Below are 16,158 nucleotides of genomic sequence, written 5' to 3' on the forward strand. Positions count from 1 at the left end.
ACTGTTATAGGGAGGTGGGGGTTATCTGCCCTAATGCTGACACCAGGCCTGTCACAAACTCTGTGGAAGGCCTAGTCGTGCTTCTATATTCCCATCACGTGAGGTCCAGTTTTATCTGTTGAATATGGAGAGTGTCTGTTTTGACACAAGTGATAGAAGCACTGACGGAGGCAGTTTAGCGAGACGCCTCTCATCCTGACAAGGCTGGGATGCTCTGGGCAGAGGGGCCGGGGCTCTGCCGACTCCCTGTCTCATCTGGAAGAGACCCATCTCTGCCTTCCACCAAGCCTGGGTCAAACACACCCATCCATCACAGCCCCTCCCTTGTTTTCTCTCAGGGCACCCAGCAGTATTTTGCTGCCATTTTTCTCCCCCCACTCGTGGCCGTCAGTCAGGGACGGCTTTGCAGTAATATAACTGACACTGGCTGGCGTTCAGGGAGTAATGAATAGCCTGGCTGGGTCCATCAGGAGGAGCAACAGACACTCTTTCATGCTTCTCTCTTTCTCTTTTGCTTTCCCTCTCTTTCTCTCTCTCTCTCTCTCTCTCTTTCTCAATTTCTCCTGCTAGTTTTGGCTCAATGGTCACCATATTTCATGGAGAGAGTTGGATACATTGCAAAAGTAAATGTTGTGTAAATGTTGTGGTAAATAAAAGCAACAGCCGGTGATCATCATAAACTGCTAAAATAAAAGTGATTATCTGTAAAAACTTTGATTTGAACATCCTGACTGCAAGTCAATTGATCAGTGTAGTTGTAGAAATACTGAAGCGAGGGGGAACAATAAAAAAGTCTTCTCCGAAGCTTCCATTCCCCCTTTCTGCCTCCCTTTGCTCCGCCACTCCATCGCCCTCCACCCCCTACCCAATCAGTGAAAGGTGACTTTGGGGGTGGCGCGGTGGAGTGTTTATGTCACTGGCCCCCTACAGGGTGATTGAAGCCTCTCAGTGGGGCCTCTTCAGAGGCCAAGGAAGACAGAGTTGTTGATTTTTGTCCAAATAAACAACAATTTGATTGTTAGGATACTGTCATTTCCATTTTGGCTTAGTAGATCTCAATAAACAGGGGCAACTGATTGATAATATAAAAAACCTGGTATAGATAAATTAAAATATATGTATACTAACAATGATATGAGCAAAAATACATGACACCACAAAATCTCTCATTCATCACTAAATCTCTGTGACTTACATTTTCTTTATTCATGAACAACACTTCCCATTCTTAGGAGCATCTAAAGTCTGTGCAATTCTAACACCAGCAGTATTTGTTCATTTTCAACTGCTTCAATCAACACTTTGGTATTTGCATTTATTTGAATGAGTCTTTCAGATCAGATTGTTAGTTTTGCTCAGCATTTATACTGGTCCACTCCTTATTTTGTTCATTGCATCCTGTATTTGTTTTCTTCCTGACATTTTGCCTCTGAAGACTGGCAGTACCATTAATAGGTTTGACATTTTAACATATAGCTTTGACATTTTAATGTATTAATGTGGGAACTGAACCTCTCAGATTGTTCTTTTCACTACAGACCCTTAGAGAATGGGCTTTCTAATAAATGACCAAAGCTTATATTCCTGAAAGATGACAGAATATGTCATTATTTTTGGAGCTGCTGTTAATAGTGTTGGCTCTTTACATAATAGGTTAATAGTCAATAAAGTCTGTGTGTCATAATCTCAAGAGGAGGTAATCTGTCAGAGGTGTATGATTAATCAAACAAATCAAGTTGGTTTAATATTCATTTCATGAATTTTTAAAGATATCTTTGAAGTTGAATATTTACCTTTGCTGGAGGATAAATCTAAGTGGAGCAGTGAAATGACAACACTCTCTCATCACTGCTGCTAAGGTGCTCTTGAGCAAGGGACATTTTGGCCAGAGGAGCATTGTTCAACATAACTCACATATAAAAGATATTATTAAGAATCACACATTAATCAATTAACCCATGACAGACACTGCTGTAACTGAGCCATGTGTTGTATTTTGATAAATATTTCAATCTGTAGCATTGAAACAAGAGTCTACAGCTACAATAGCGACTCTGTGAAGCTTTGGCACAGCTGCGTTTTGAACCAAATGCTGCATGCTAAACATACCCACAATGACAATTTTAACATATTGATGGTGCAATGGTTGTCAAGACAACAACCACAAATTGCAACCTGTCAGGACAACAAATTTAAATCAAACTATCACCTGAAGAAAACTGCATCTGCCACTGTTAGCTTTATAAAGGCACAGAAGCTGGGCCCAAGGTGACATTTCTATGAGAGATTCAACTACAGTGCGCATAAACACTTGTGCAGCTGAGTATTCATAACGTTTGTATTTGTATGTGTACATACATGTACGAGTGTGACAGAAGCAGCAGAGTCCCCAGCCTGATGGTCATCTATTATTGATGATGTCAGAGCTGCATCCTGTGGCCTCGCCCTCTGATATGATGAATCCAAACTGCACAGATGACCTTTAATCTCAGCAATGATCTGACTCTCAGGTTTTTCTGACTTTTTCAGGCAGAAGCCACTCAGTCCACCACAAGCACTCAGAGGCTATAGATCAGGCTGAAATGCTTTTGTAAACACTTTTTTTTTAGAATCTGTTTTAGCCCACGGTCAGTCATCAGTTGTTGCTTCTCCTTTGTATTTATCAGTCAAGCCTTTGGTACAGCAAACCATCCTGGACTGGATCTGGATACAAGTGAGGGATGGAGTGATTAGGAAGAAAGAGCAGTGAGTATAGCAGTTTTTTCTTCCATGCCCATAGGCTGTCAGTGTGTTGTATAAATAGTTTGGTGGCTCAGCAGGAGAACAGCACTTCATCAAGGGCCACGGGCACAACCTGCATCCATCTGCACTTACACTCGCGCTCAGCTTTGATTACAACAAATAGTCTTCTTCTCTTCCTCCTCCTCTTCCTCATCCCCACTCAGTTCCTCCTATTGCCCTTCTCTTCTACATGCTTGCGGCACATTTTGTACATCCTGTACAGATGTTGTAGATTCACTGATTTGTTTCCTTTGTTTCCTTCCTAGAAATCTCACAAAGACACACACAGTAAGCCCAAGCACTTTGCTGACTATCTGTGTCTGGAATTTTCTTCTGCTTAATGGCTTTTTTTCAGTGGTGACAAAATGTGCTAAAGTAAGTAAAGGAAAATGTCTAACATGTTGGACTTCAAAGTATGAACTTGGACAGCATTACATCCACACAGAAATCTGTTTTGAAATCAAAGGCAAACAACAATAAGCACAAACTGTTGTAGAGGTTTCAGCTTTGTGGACTAATATTACTGAAAATGCCATTTTCATTCACCTAAGTCATTCTGACTGATATTGTGTTCATGCTAGCTGATTTCCCAATCAGTGAACAGTAAGGCTGTAACTTTTATTTATTTTTCTTTTAAATGATTGGACAAATGGGAAGTAAAATGTAATTCAGATGCAACCCATGTAGCAGTTGCATTTAACAAAGTCAGCAAAAAGGGTTACCTTTATAGAGGATTTGTCAGTCTGTGATGTCGAATCCCAAACCAACACGAGCCTAGTTTACTGAGGGCAACAGGGCGTATCAGAGTGTCAGCGCATTTCACAGACACCCCTTGCTGGAGTACAAGCTGGGCCATTTTCTGTTCTCATTCATTCTGAAGGTTCATTCTTGACTAAAAGATGTGAGTACATTTCTAAAAATCTAGTAACTGAACCTTCGCCACACATACTGTGAATGACATGTTTCTCCATGTTTGAATGGCAGTATGAATTTCAAATACAAAGTGGCAACCCTATTAGCTAGTGAACTGTCCATCTCAATGATGACTAATAATGAATAATGGTTCTTATTCTGTAAGTCGACTTTCTACAGCCTGCTGTGTCAAGTCTTTTTGCCACTTTTGTGGACATTGTTTCTGTTGCTAGATGTAGCTATAGCTAACAAGCTATGTAGGAATATGATGTCCTCATTCTTAATTCTACCTGCAATGTACACATTCAGTCAGCCTAGTGAGGCAGCCCTGAAATGACAGTCCCGTTTAATGCATGGTGCTTTTAAAAACACAACACAACATACACACACATGTGCATGCAGCAGGCCAGTGTTGGTTCAATTAGCTTCAGTGGAGATGCAACACAGTGGCTGATGGCTTGGAGAGTGATGAGGTATCTGGATTCACCAATGACAGCTGTTTGTTAAGTGTGACTGAAATACTGCCTCCTCCCTCACTTCATCTCTCTCTCATGCATCTTTTCTCTCCATCTCTCTCCCTCTCTTGCTTTTTGTCATTCATTGTCAGTCTGGTAGAGCTAACCACTGGCGTGTATGTGTGTGTGTGTGTGTGTGTGTGTGTGTGTGTAAGTAGACTCTTAACCTTCGATGAATGTATTTCATCTGCACTGCCTCAGTTTCAATCAGAGCTAATGGAAGTGCTGGCCAACACTCAGCTCAGCCCTGCTCCTGAGTACAGTGAGTACAGCACTATGCACACAGTGTGTGTGAAGTAATACAGTCTGTTCAGACAGACTCAGCATTTGCAGTAAACTGTAGCTTATCAAAAAAAAAAACCTCTCTGGATTGAGAGGTTTCAGTATTGCAGCGTTGATTTGGGAATATAAATTAACTAATTAAACACTAACGTAAAGTATTGTTGGAAGCAACAGTGACTGTTCCAAACCAATCAGTATGTGAACAAAGTGTATGTTAATTGTTCAATATGAATGAAAAGAGCTGTCGAGAAGAGAGATGCAGCATGCTGAGAGTATTTTCTAAACTGTGGGTGTATATCAGACAATTTAAAAACCTGTATTTAAGCAGGTAAGATAATTGACTGTTTTTGATTGTTACTGTATAAAACCTCCACACAATCAGTCTTAAAGTGTCTTGAAAGAGCTGCTGGTTGTGTGCAAAACATGTATCTTGTATTGTGTTCTTTCTTTGGCATTAATGACTAATGTGTTACAGAAATGTGACTTTTTTCAGTGAGTACTCCATTACTTCAGTAATACTCCGCTACTTGTACACTTTTGAGGTTGGACTGTCTGACAAGGACTTAGAGCCACAAAAATGTTGTCTCTCTGCGTTCAGTCTCTCTGCATTCAGTAACACACCTTAGCCTAAATTCACACAGCCTATATTTTGTGTGGAGTTGAGATGTTTGTGAGCCCTGCGGTTTCATTTCTGGAGTGCTGCATTCAGTCAAAGAAAAACATCTTTGATTGGTCTGGTCATGTTTTCATTTTTAAGGGGTCAAAAAAAAGTTTTCTGCATATTTTCTCTGAGCTGTATCCTATTAGGATATATCCCATACTTTTTATGTTATATATTATTTTGTCTCTCACTTATTACAGGATTACAGAAAGTGCATTTAGATTTAAGTAGTTTTAATTAATATATTCACGTGGTGTAATTTTATATTTTTGCTGAAGTTGTAAATTCTGTTCTATTAACTCTGCAAAAATAATGGCTTCACATTTTCCTCATGAGACGAGCAAAGGTCTGGTTCAGCATTAGTGTGAAGACTTATTATTCAATATTACTCTCTAATGACACCTTTAGGTGTTATAACGGGATGTGCTTAAGCATAACATGTCTTGGCTATCATGATGAGAGCATCTGCACCTCTCTGTCACCACAGTTATGCTGTATTTAGCAGTAGCCACGGAACCACTATCTTTTTCAGCAATTAAGCAGCATCAGTCATTGTCAGAAAACTGGCCCTGAATGGTGAACACTCCATTAGTGGAATTACAGCAGTTTCAGAGTACTGCAGAGAATGAGGAGGGGAAACGAGGAAAGTTAAGTTAATGAATTCCACATGGTGACCCATCAGTTATGATATGCTTTTTGCAAGGAACATTCACTGTGTGCACTGAAGCAGAAATGACCCAACCTTAAAACACTATTTAAACCTATAGTCTATTAAAGGCGCAAATAATTAATTGTTTGCATATTCAGGTGGATACAGGCAGCAACAGCAATTATTGAGGAGCTAATGATGGGCTCATTGGAAGAATATGTCACACACATAACACTAATTGAAGAAGGAAAGTTCCTGCTTAAACAATAGCATGGTGCCTGTTTGAATTAGGCATAGAGTATAGGTTTATATGTACATTTGGTAGTTAGTGAAAAGGAAATCATTGTCGTACACATTCACACTGTCAACACTAATGTATCTACATTTGAACATGCATCTTTCCCTCTTCAATCCACATTAACTACCAATGTTCATGTTCTGTCAGGTACTTTTAACCAAAACTATATATTTTTCTAATGTTAACTATGACCACAATCTTCCTCTAAACTTAATCATTAAGTTTGTTCCCCAAACTTACCTAAACCTTAACCACATATACACTCTAGCTGGAAACACTCATAAGACTTGTTTCTGTAACCGACATGTTGGTTGTGTGAAAGTATAAAACAGTGTGAATCATTTGTTCATCATTTATTCTTTGTTTTATCTATTATTCACTTTGTTACTACTATTTACTTTTGTGCCCATGTTTGTTGGGATTTATGTAGGTGGAGAAAGTGAAGACATCATGAGGTATGCAAAAATACTCTGCTATGATTAATATTTTGTTTAAAGGTCCCCTATTGTATAAAGGTATTTTTCATGTCTTTTTTGATTATAAAGCAGGTTTTTTTTTAAATTATTATTATTTTTTCTCATGTGAGGAACACAGTGTATGGTCTATCACATTTTCAAAATAAAAGAAAATTGATTCTGCTGACTGAAAGCTCTGGTTCAAAGTAACAAGTAGTGTTACTTTTATGTGTACAGTCTCCCAGAGGTGAAAAAGCCACAATACCTGTAGAACATTTAACAACGTCAGTCATCCCATACTGATTGGCAGTTGACTTTTTTGCCATTTCACCCCGTGTTGTTTAAAACATCCCTGGTGATTACACAGTGACTGCTGGTGTTGGGAGTCCAACCAAGAAAATCTCTTAAGTGCAGCTCTAAGAAGTCAGATACCCTTGGTGTCTGATTAGTAACCAGGTTAGTGAGGTCAAAGGTGGAGTGACTGGTAAGTGATAAGTAGCTCAGCTCACCCGAAGGCCTTGGAGAAGCGTTCCTGTTGAGCTCCACAGCCATACCTCTCTAATCAAACACTGGACAAATGGACCTGAAGACTGTGATGGCCTTTTCCAATCACACTGCGTAAACTTCATTACTCATCCTGAAAATTCCTTTAACACATAATACCTTTCTGTTTCTTGGTGCTGTGTGAGCTTCATACACACATTACTAGGAGAATTCTTGTATTCTTCTGTCAGAGCATCTTTCTTGTGTGTACTGATCAAGATGAACTGCTGTGTGCAGCCCAAATTCAATCCAGCCAGACCCAGACATCAATAATATATTAGTGGAGCAGTTAGCAGCCTAAAGATATCAGTATTGATCTCCTACTTAGATTCAGCTTGTTTAGACTCGGAGACAAATAGCCTCTCCGCCTCTCTCGAGGAACCCATTTAATTTTACAGAAATAGTTACTCTACACTGTTACTGCATCTCTGCTGCTGATATCATTCACATCACCTGGTGTAGGCTATGTAAAAATGATATTAACAAACACTGGAATTGGACTAGATACAGTTTTTTTTTCTTTTACCTCCATTCATGCCATTATGCTGTATTCATTCATTATCATTTCTATCACATGGACTGAATTGACAGACCAAAGTGAAGACTTGGAGGTGTTCATGTTCAGACTTGTTTATAGGTGTCAAAATGCCACGATTGGAATTTTCTATCAGATTGATGGAAAGCACTTTCTCCAGATCTGTGAGTATGGCTTCCTCCCTATTTTAAGAACTATTCAATCAATGCCCTCTCTCTCTTTTGCTTTTGTTTTCCTTTATACTTGTTCCTACTCAAATATATCAATGCAGGGGAAACATTTTAATGGACTGAAAGAACCCACCAAACCCTGCCTGATGAAGGTGGCATGCTAATTGTGGCATTTATTACACATTCTGTGTGTGCATCATGCCTCTTTCTCTAAGCAAGCAATTTTTTTTCTTATTGTGCAACATAACAAACAATGAGACAGTGAATGTCTGTGGTTGTGGACATTTATTTGTCTACAGTCTGTTCATGAATGACAGATTTATAGAGCAACAAAAATGTTGATGTGTGTCAATTAATCTGTGCCATTCTTATATCCAGACCAAGTGTATTTTAACAAGCTAGTCTTTGTGCCTCTGCCTCTGTGAGGCTGTGAGGGTCACTGCAAAGAAAGTCAAACTGTTAGATACACAAAATCAATCAGATGCCACAAAATCAAAAACTACAAAACCAAGTTGCATAACTGAATAGTTGTGGAGACATTTCACTCAAAACCACAAATTTGAACGTTGTGGTGACGCTAGAGGATAGACCAACAGACTGACAAACCAATACTGCCATCTCTAAAGCTATGCTGCTAGCATGGTTAAAAGATTTTCATTAAGTTAGGTGTGAGGAAAAACCGCATTCTTTCTGGTTACAATCTGAACTTTTGTGTAGTGCCATTAAGAGGCCAAGATTTCTACAAAATCCAAAGAGCATAATGTGATAACATTTCCTGTAGATGTTCATGAACCCCTCAGGCTGAAATGATATATTTTGTGATCTAGATTCCTCTGATAGTTCTGGGCAGCAGTTGCAGCTGAGGTGTGGTTTGTGTCAAAGTGTCCATAAAGACACTGAACCCCAAACTACTCCCCTTGTGTGCAGTATGGGCAGTATTGGGCGATAACACATTACAGGAGTTACAGTGATGTGATCACTTTTTTCAGTAACAAGTAATTTTGGCGAGAACGAAAACAAGTCCGTAGTATTGGTGAACACCCACAAAGCAGTCTACAGTATACATTTGAGTGTGTGTCTGTATATGTGTGGTCTGAAAGGAAATAAAAATAAATCTTTATCAACATTAACTTGTCTCTGTGTTGGCACATTGCTAGCATGCTACTTTGTCAGATGACATTGAACACTACACCAAACGCCCTCTTAATATTCAATACAACCAAGGGTGCACCACCGTCATTGTCAACTAAAATGTCATAGCAATTCATTGGCATGCATGTGGCAAATTATGCAAACCTCACAATTAACATATTACCAACAATGAACTTGACCTAGATTAACTAACATATCGTGTCCACACTACTTATCATCAGAGACATGCAGTTCAGCACACAACACAGACCACTGGCAATTCCGGCAATGCACGTCAGCAACTTCTTGTTAGTGTCTTGAACGCAACAGACTTGGCTTCTTGGCTGCCAACTAGCCACTGGTTGCTTTGCCTCCATTCAATTAATAAGTCAGTCCTTCAGCTGAGGGTGGTTCTTCAACATGAAGTCAGATACCCAAGCTAATGTTACCTGTTAATGGGCAGTAATTACTTTGTTTTTACATGTGCTAAATACAGAGGATGCATTGTTTAATTGTTTAAAGGTGCCTTTGATTGAGTTGGCCTGAGTAACAAAGAAACAAGTAGTATAACTAATTGCATTTGCTGTTAAGTAATTAGTCAAGTAACATCATTGCTTTTTCAAAGAGTAACTGATTACATTTTTCTAACAACTTGCCCAACGCTGCTTGTGTGTGGGTATGTACTGTATGTGTGAAAAATACTGTAAATAACTGCAAGACAAAACAGCTGCTGAATCAGTTTGAAAATGTATTGCTTTCAAGGGGAAAAAGTATCAATACAAACTTTACGTAGGTAATTAAAAGATTTAGCCAAATTTTCTGAATGTTTTCATTATGTCGAAACTTATATATTGCGGGGTGTAATAAGCATTGTAGCCGCCTGAGGCCGTTTCAGTCTTGTTTGAACATTTATAAGAATGCCTCAGCTTGGTTTCTACCTTTACCTTTTTTGCAAATACATTAAAATATAATGGAGCACCATGTCCACTACATTTCCTTTTCAGTTACTCATGCGAATTTTGTGCCACTGCATCAGCATCCATTCTGGGTCAGCTTTTCTATGCGGAGCAGTCAGTCCTTTTGAAATTACTGGTCTGCTGTGTCACTCAGAAACTCTGAACTGTGTGTGTGTGTGTGTGTGTGTGTGTGTGTGTGTGTGTGTGTGTGTGTGTGCGTGTGTGTCGTTCTAGCTTCACCACTGTCTTCAGGGCTTTATCCATTTAGTTCTCCACTCTCACTGTCCCAAATCAAAACCCACCTCTATAGTGACACAAATGATGCACTGTATGATGTTCTGTAGCTTAAATCACAGACTTGAGACAGCTGTGAGTATATAAGGAACAGGACATAGTAAGTTGTCATGCTAAAATCAGTTGTTTAAGATGGAACAACTGATAAACTCTGTTCAGAAAGAGTTTTCCCATTATGACATCCCAGCATAAATCTAGTATAAGTGTAATCGTAACTTTACAATTATAGTTAAGGAAGAATAACAATCTTAAACAATACAATTTCCATTTTATTGATCTCAATTTAAGGGCCATTCCTGTGCATTTGGAGAGGGTGTCCCAGTCCGTTACAGGGGCAATAAATTGGTAACTGGATTAGGTCATGTTAGATTTAATTATCTTTCCCCATTCAGAACAGGTAATGAGATTATCCTCTGCTGCTTCCTGTGCAGAGTAGAGAGAGACATGAATCAGAACTGCAGTGGGAGTACTGAAAGTACAAAACAGCTGTTTGTGACATGTATGACTGTGTCCACACATTGCCTTTAGCCTGCGCAATTCACTTGGTGTTTCTGTCAATTGCACTAACTAAAGAACAATATCAAGTGAATAAACCAACATTCGACATCTACAGCATAATTCTACATTAAGTACTGCTGTGCATTTAATTTTCTTTATGGCAACAGTCAACAATTAGTGCAGCTGAGGTTGCACACTGACTTTTTCTCCATAACAATAAGGAACTCTTGTTCCGGGAAGATATTGTAGCAATTACATTATGGGAGATGTCACTTAAAGAACACATAAATATTCCCCTGCTGATTGCACTAAGAATGAGACAGCATTAAATCAATAGGCCTTTTGTAACTAATGGAAAAATGTCTTAATAAAATGGAAACCCTGCAGGACCATTTAATGTGCACATTCAGATGCAAAGAGACTTAAGTGCTCCCCAACACAGAAACAGTCACCTGGATGAAATCATCATTTTATTCAATTGAACTTCTGAATTTATCTGAAAGATGTTACACAAGCTAAAGGGGAACTCCATGCATAATGTCTGTATGTTGTCTTTAGATCTGGAGGAACCTTTCCAAAGTCTGACAAAATAAGCTTAGGTTCCTTTAAAAGAAAGCCTGTGTTACACAGGGGGCATTTACCAGAGAGGGAGGGTCTAACAAAAAGATGTTATTGGATTGCAGGATGAGAAATTGATGGAAATGTAGGATCCAGCATCCACATAGAGACTAAAAGTCAGTATACCTCATCCTGTCATGCTTTCATTTAGACCCTACTTTTTCAAATCTTCCTTGAGTCCAACTTAATGCAAGTGCGTCACTGAATCTCTGGAGTGCCTCTTTAAAGGAAGAGGCTGTTTATTTTCTATTTTATTCTTATTGTAAGCAAATCCCATGAAAGAACCAAAACAACAATGAATGTTTCCTACTAACAAGCACTGTATTGCCTGTGTATCCAAAACCTGATTTACTGCAGCTTATTCGTCTATCATCAGTGAACCACACTGCTGGAACATGCTTCTCTGGGCTGCACATGAGTGACCAGTAAACAGTGAACAGTGTGTCTGTTTCTACTAGTTTTGTGTAGTTTTTAACCCTGATTCTACAGCATTTGTATGACCTAATGCTAAAAGTTCTGTTTTGTCTTGAAGGAATCTCTCTATCCTTCTACAAAAAGTAGAGTGTGAAATGCTGGACACTCACCCTCAACGGTGGCCATCTTGGCTACGTAGCGAAAGGGGAGGGACCACCAACCTACAGTATATTCAAACTTGTGAAAATGAAACTACACCAGTGAGTAGAGTGTACACAGTCAGCATACTAATGGAGGTATGTGAATTGAGACACAGCAATAGTCTCTTCACCATGAGATATGATTGCATACTGTATGTAAACTTCCAACCATCTTAGGAAAGTGTTGCCACAGTATGACATTAATGTGGCAGTACAAAAACATCACAGTAGTCTACATGCTCTACATCTCTATAGCCTCAAGCTACACTCAGTACTTAAAATGAAAACAATGCAACTATATTTGTCTAAAAACCATACTTTTGAGTTGAAGCTTTTCAGGTACAAATAATCACCATCTATCTATCTATCTATCTATCTATCTATCTATCTATCTATCTATCTATCTATCTATCTATCTACATATGGAAACATAATGCTCTGCCTCAGCTGTGTACTATAATTAGGTTTTGTTGTGCCACTGGACTTACGTTCACTTGTTAATTAATCAATTATTAATTGATTAGTTAATAAGTAATGTATCTGTTCAATTAGTGATTACTTATGGGACCATGGGAATCACCCGGGCCCAATATATTGTATTCTGTTGGGCTGGGGTTGTAGTAATCCTGTTGCCGGTTTGACTCACAGACATGTACAACACACACACACTCACACTACCATGTGCAATACCCCCCCACCCCACACACACACACACACACATACACACATACACACACGTTATAACAGAGAGGACGCCAAACATCTAGACTCACATGCAACCATTTCTCTTGATTCATGAGAGATGTAAAACTGATAAAATAATCAAATAAATAACCAAGACTACATTGGCAAACAAACATGCACACACACATACACATGCACGTGCACACACACCACCAGCACAACCACACACAGTTTCACACACAGTTTCACACACACACACAGTCACACACACACACAGTCACACACATACACACACACACACACACACACACACACACACACACACACACACACACACACACACACACACAGAGCAGCTGCTCATCCATCTCTGTCCGCCTTGGGTTGCCTCCTCAGCAGCTGTGTGTGTGTGTGTGTGTGTGTGTGTGACAGTGGGGGATATTGGCAAGCTAAACCCTGCTCCTATCATATGTCATCTTTAAATGACAGTGTCGTAAAACATTACGGAAAGCAGCACAGAGGAGAGGGGCCCTGCCAGGGCTTTGTTAACCAGATAAATGTTTCTGCCCTGTTAGCCTGTTAGCCAGCAGCTGGTATCACTTCTAATCAGAAACACATCCTGCCTGCTTCAACAGGTGCCCTGTAACTGGCGGAAGATGATAAAACAAAAACAGATACGGTTTGACCGATACCAAAACTGATAATTGTATTGTATTTTATTGTTTACAAACAATTCTTGGGCGCATGAGGATCAGGGGTGTAGAGGTGCTTTGGTAGCCAGTCACAAGCTTGTAGTAAAGATAGTGTAATCGACATTTTGAATTGTTTGTAAAAAAATGTTTCACGTGTATATTAATATAATATTATATATTAGTTTGCTATTAGAATAGGTTTAGCTAAAAGTAGCTAGCCGAATCACGAAAACCTTTATGGCTTGCTGACATGTCCAATGAATCTAGCTTAACTTGCCTTGTTTTGTTGGTTGTTGAGCCTGTCCTCCTTGATGTGACAGTATCAGGAACATGGTGGTAATGTATGTTAGAACATTTTCCACCCATCTTTACTGTGGTTGGCAGAGTTTACTGCACAACAATTTCTTGTTCCTGTTTCGAAGCTGAGAGGAGTTCAACTGTCTGCCCCCTTGCTGCTCACGCGCCCCTGTCATGTCATTGCACAGAAACCTGTTCTATTCTATTTATAAAATTTGATCATTTTCATTTCCTTACTTTTTTTTCACAAAAAGACCATAATGTGGAGGTAGGCACAACCTGTTACCTCTGGTTGCTAGCTGTTTTCCCCTTGTTTCAAATCTTTATGCTAAAATAAGCACTTGCTGTCTCTAGCTTCACATGTAATGTACAGACACGACAATAGTATAAGTCTTTGAAAGAGTGTCTTCCCCAAAATGTGAAACTGTTCCTTTAAAATGTCTTTTACAAGGTGTTAAGGTGTAAATGAAACACACATTAAACCTGCAATAGCTGAATTTTTGGCCACTTGAAACAAGCTGAGAACACAACACTGGCATACTGTCATCTTTTGAGTCAATATGGCTAACATATCAAAGAAGCTGGTTGGAAAACAGTTACCTATTTAAACACATTAAACTGACACAGAGAAACGTAGCATTCATTTGGAGTTGTGTGTCTGGTTAAGTAGTGTATACTGGGTTTTATTTTTCAATGAAAACAACTGTCTTTCACGGCTAAACAATGCTGTGACAGCAGTGTGAATGAATCGAAGCAGTGGTTTTGCAGTTGGAAAAAAAAACAGTGTGCTGTCATACACTATAAAGCTCTGGTTATTATATAAAGTCTAATTATAACACCTTTAGCAGCACACTGTCACAAGATTTTAATAGAAAAACATAGACTGCGGCCACTTTAAGCTTATTGTAGATCAAAGATCAGACGTGATAATAAACTTTATTTAATTTTACGTCATATTATTTTGTAGTAAAGGTTTATCTGTACCTCTGAAGGGATTACAATGTTCTTTTGAATTCAAGGTGGAGTAGATTGAGAAACTTGCTTTCCTTTCTAAAATGGCACAACCAGGCCTTTCTTTTATTTACCACAGAAATTATAATTTCAAATGGGATAAATCATTTATTTGGCTATTCATCAGTCCCAACACAGTGGAGCTTCTTTGAATAAAGAATCATTTCATCCATGCCAAGTGAATGTGCAATTAAATGAGAATTGACAACTTCAGTTTCATCTTTGATTTCTGCCATATTAATGTATGAGCGTCACTTCACCTGCCAGCTTCCATCTTTTAATCTCAGTCTTGGATGTTTTCAGTTTTTGCTTTGTTTCCAATAGAACAGGCATCTTAACTCGTACCCATACCTGCTGCTGGAGGAAACCAGATGTTAAGTAGCAGTGAAGCAGAAAGACAACCTGACACACACACACACACACACACACACACACACACACGCATGCACACACACACGCACACACACACACACACACATATAGTGCGCACACACACACATTAGCAGCCTTGTTTGTAGCACTCTACTGTATGTCTCTAATGTGGCTTCAAGGCTGCAGCTCCTTCCCCCACTCAACATTCATCCTGGGTCTAGGCATTAACTAAATCACTCCAAAGGACCCCCACCACCACCACCACCACCACCACCACCACCACTCCCCATTTCCAAACTGTGGTGTAATATAATTTGTGCATCGAAGGTTGTGTGGGTTCAGCTGATTATGTTAGCATTGCCGTGACGAGAGTCAGCTCCTGTCGGCTCTTCAACAAGGAGGAAAAACAAGCTGTAGACAGCTTCGGGTGGAGGCATAAATTGGCAAGAAAAAGGGGAAACAAGGTATGACCATCACTAACTCTGCATTTTAACGAACATTACTTATAAATAATAAAATAAACAGTCTATAATGTCCCAGGGGGGAATATGTTTTCACTTTGAGACTTTAAGATTTAATGATTGGCTGTCAGAATAGAGCAGCTCAGTTTATTTCTGTCCTACAGCACCTTGTCCAATAAACTGATTTATTGTCAAATATAAAAGGTGAAGGTGTTGTAGGAAAAATGCTTTTGTTGAGCTTTATTTGGCAAAAATCTTTTTTTTGCAGGTGGGACTTTGTCTAACATTTTCACACAGTTTGATATATTCACAAGCTCCTCTCCTCTCCTCTTCTCTCCTCTCCTCTCCTCTCCCTTGGGCCTATTAAGGCCTAATTGGAGCCAAACTACTTACCGCTGATGGGATCAATGGGCGAACCAACACTGGACACACACCATTTTCATTACTTACTCACTGCAGTTCAATACATGGGCAGCCACTGCAGCATTTAGTTTGAGCATGCAGTAATAAGAACAGCTGCAGAGTGAGACAGAAGATAGAAATAGCAATAAAGTGCAGCTGCATTATATTCCATAATGTGAATGGCTGATGGCAATTTTCTATAAGTGAACGGAAAATGGTTGAATAAGTAAAACTGACATTTTACTTAAAGTGCATTGTTATACTAATGTATATACTAAATCACTGATAATATATGGTGAGTCCAAATGGATGAAAGTGGTGGCACAA

Source organism: Seriola dumerili, unplaced genomic scaffold (assembly GCF_002260705.1).
Source record: "Seriola dumerili isolate Sdu_G_001 unplaced genomic scaffold, Sdu_1.0 BDQW01000052.1, whole genome shotgun sequence".
Taxonomy (NCBI): domain Eukaryota; kingdom Metazoa; phylum Chordata; class Actinopteri; order Carangiformes; family Carangidae; genus Seriola; species Seriola dumerili.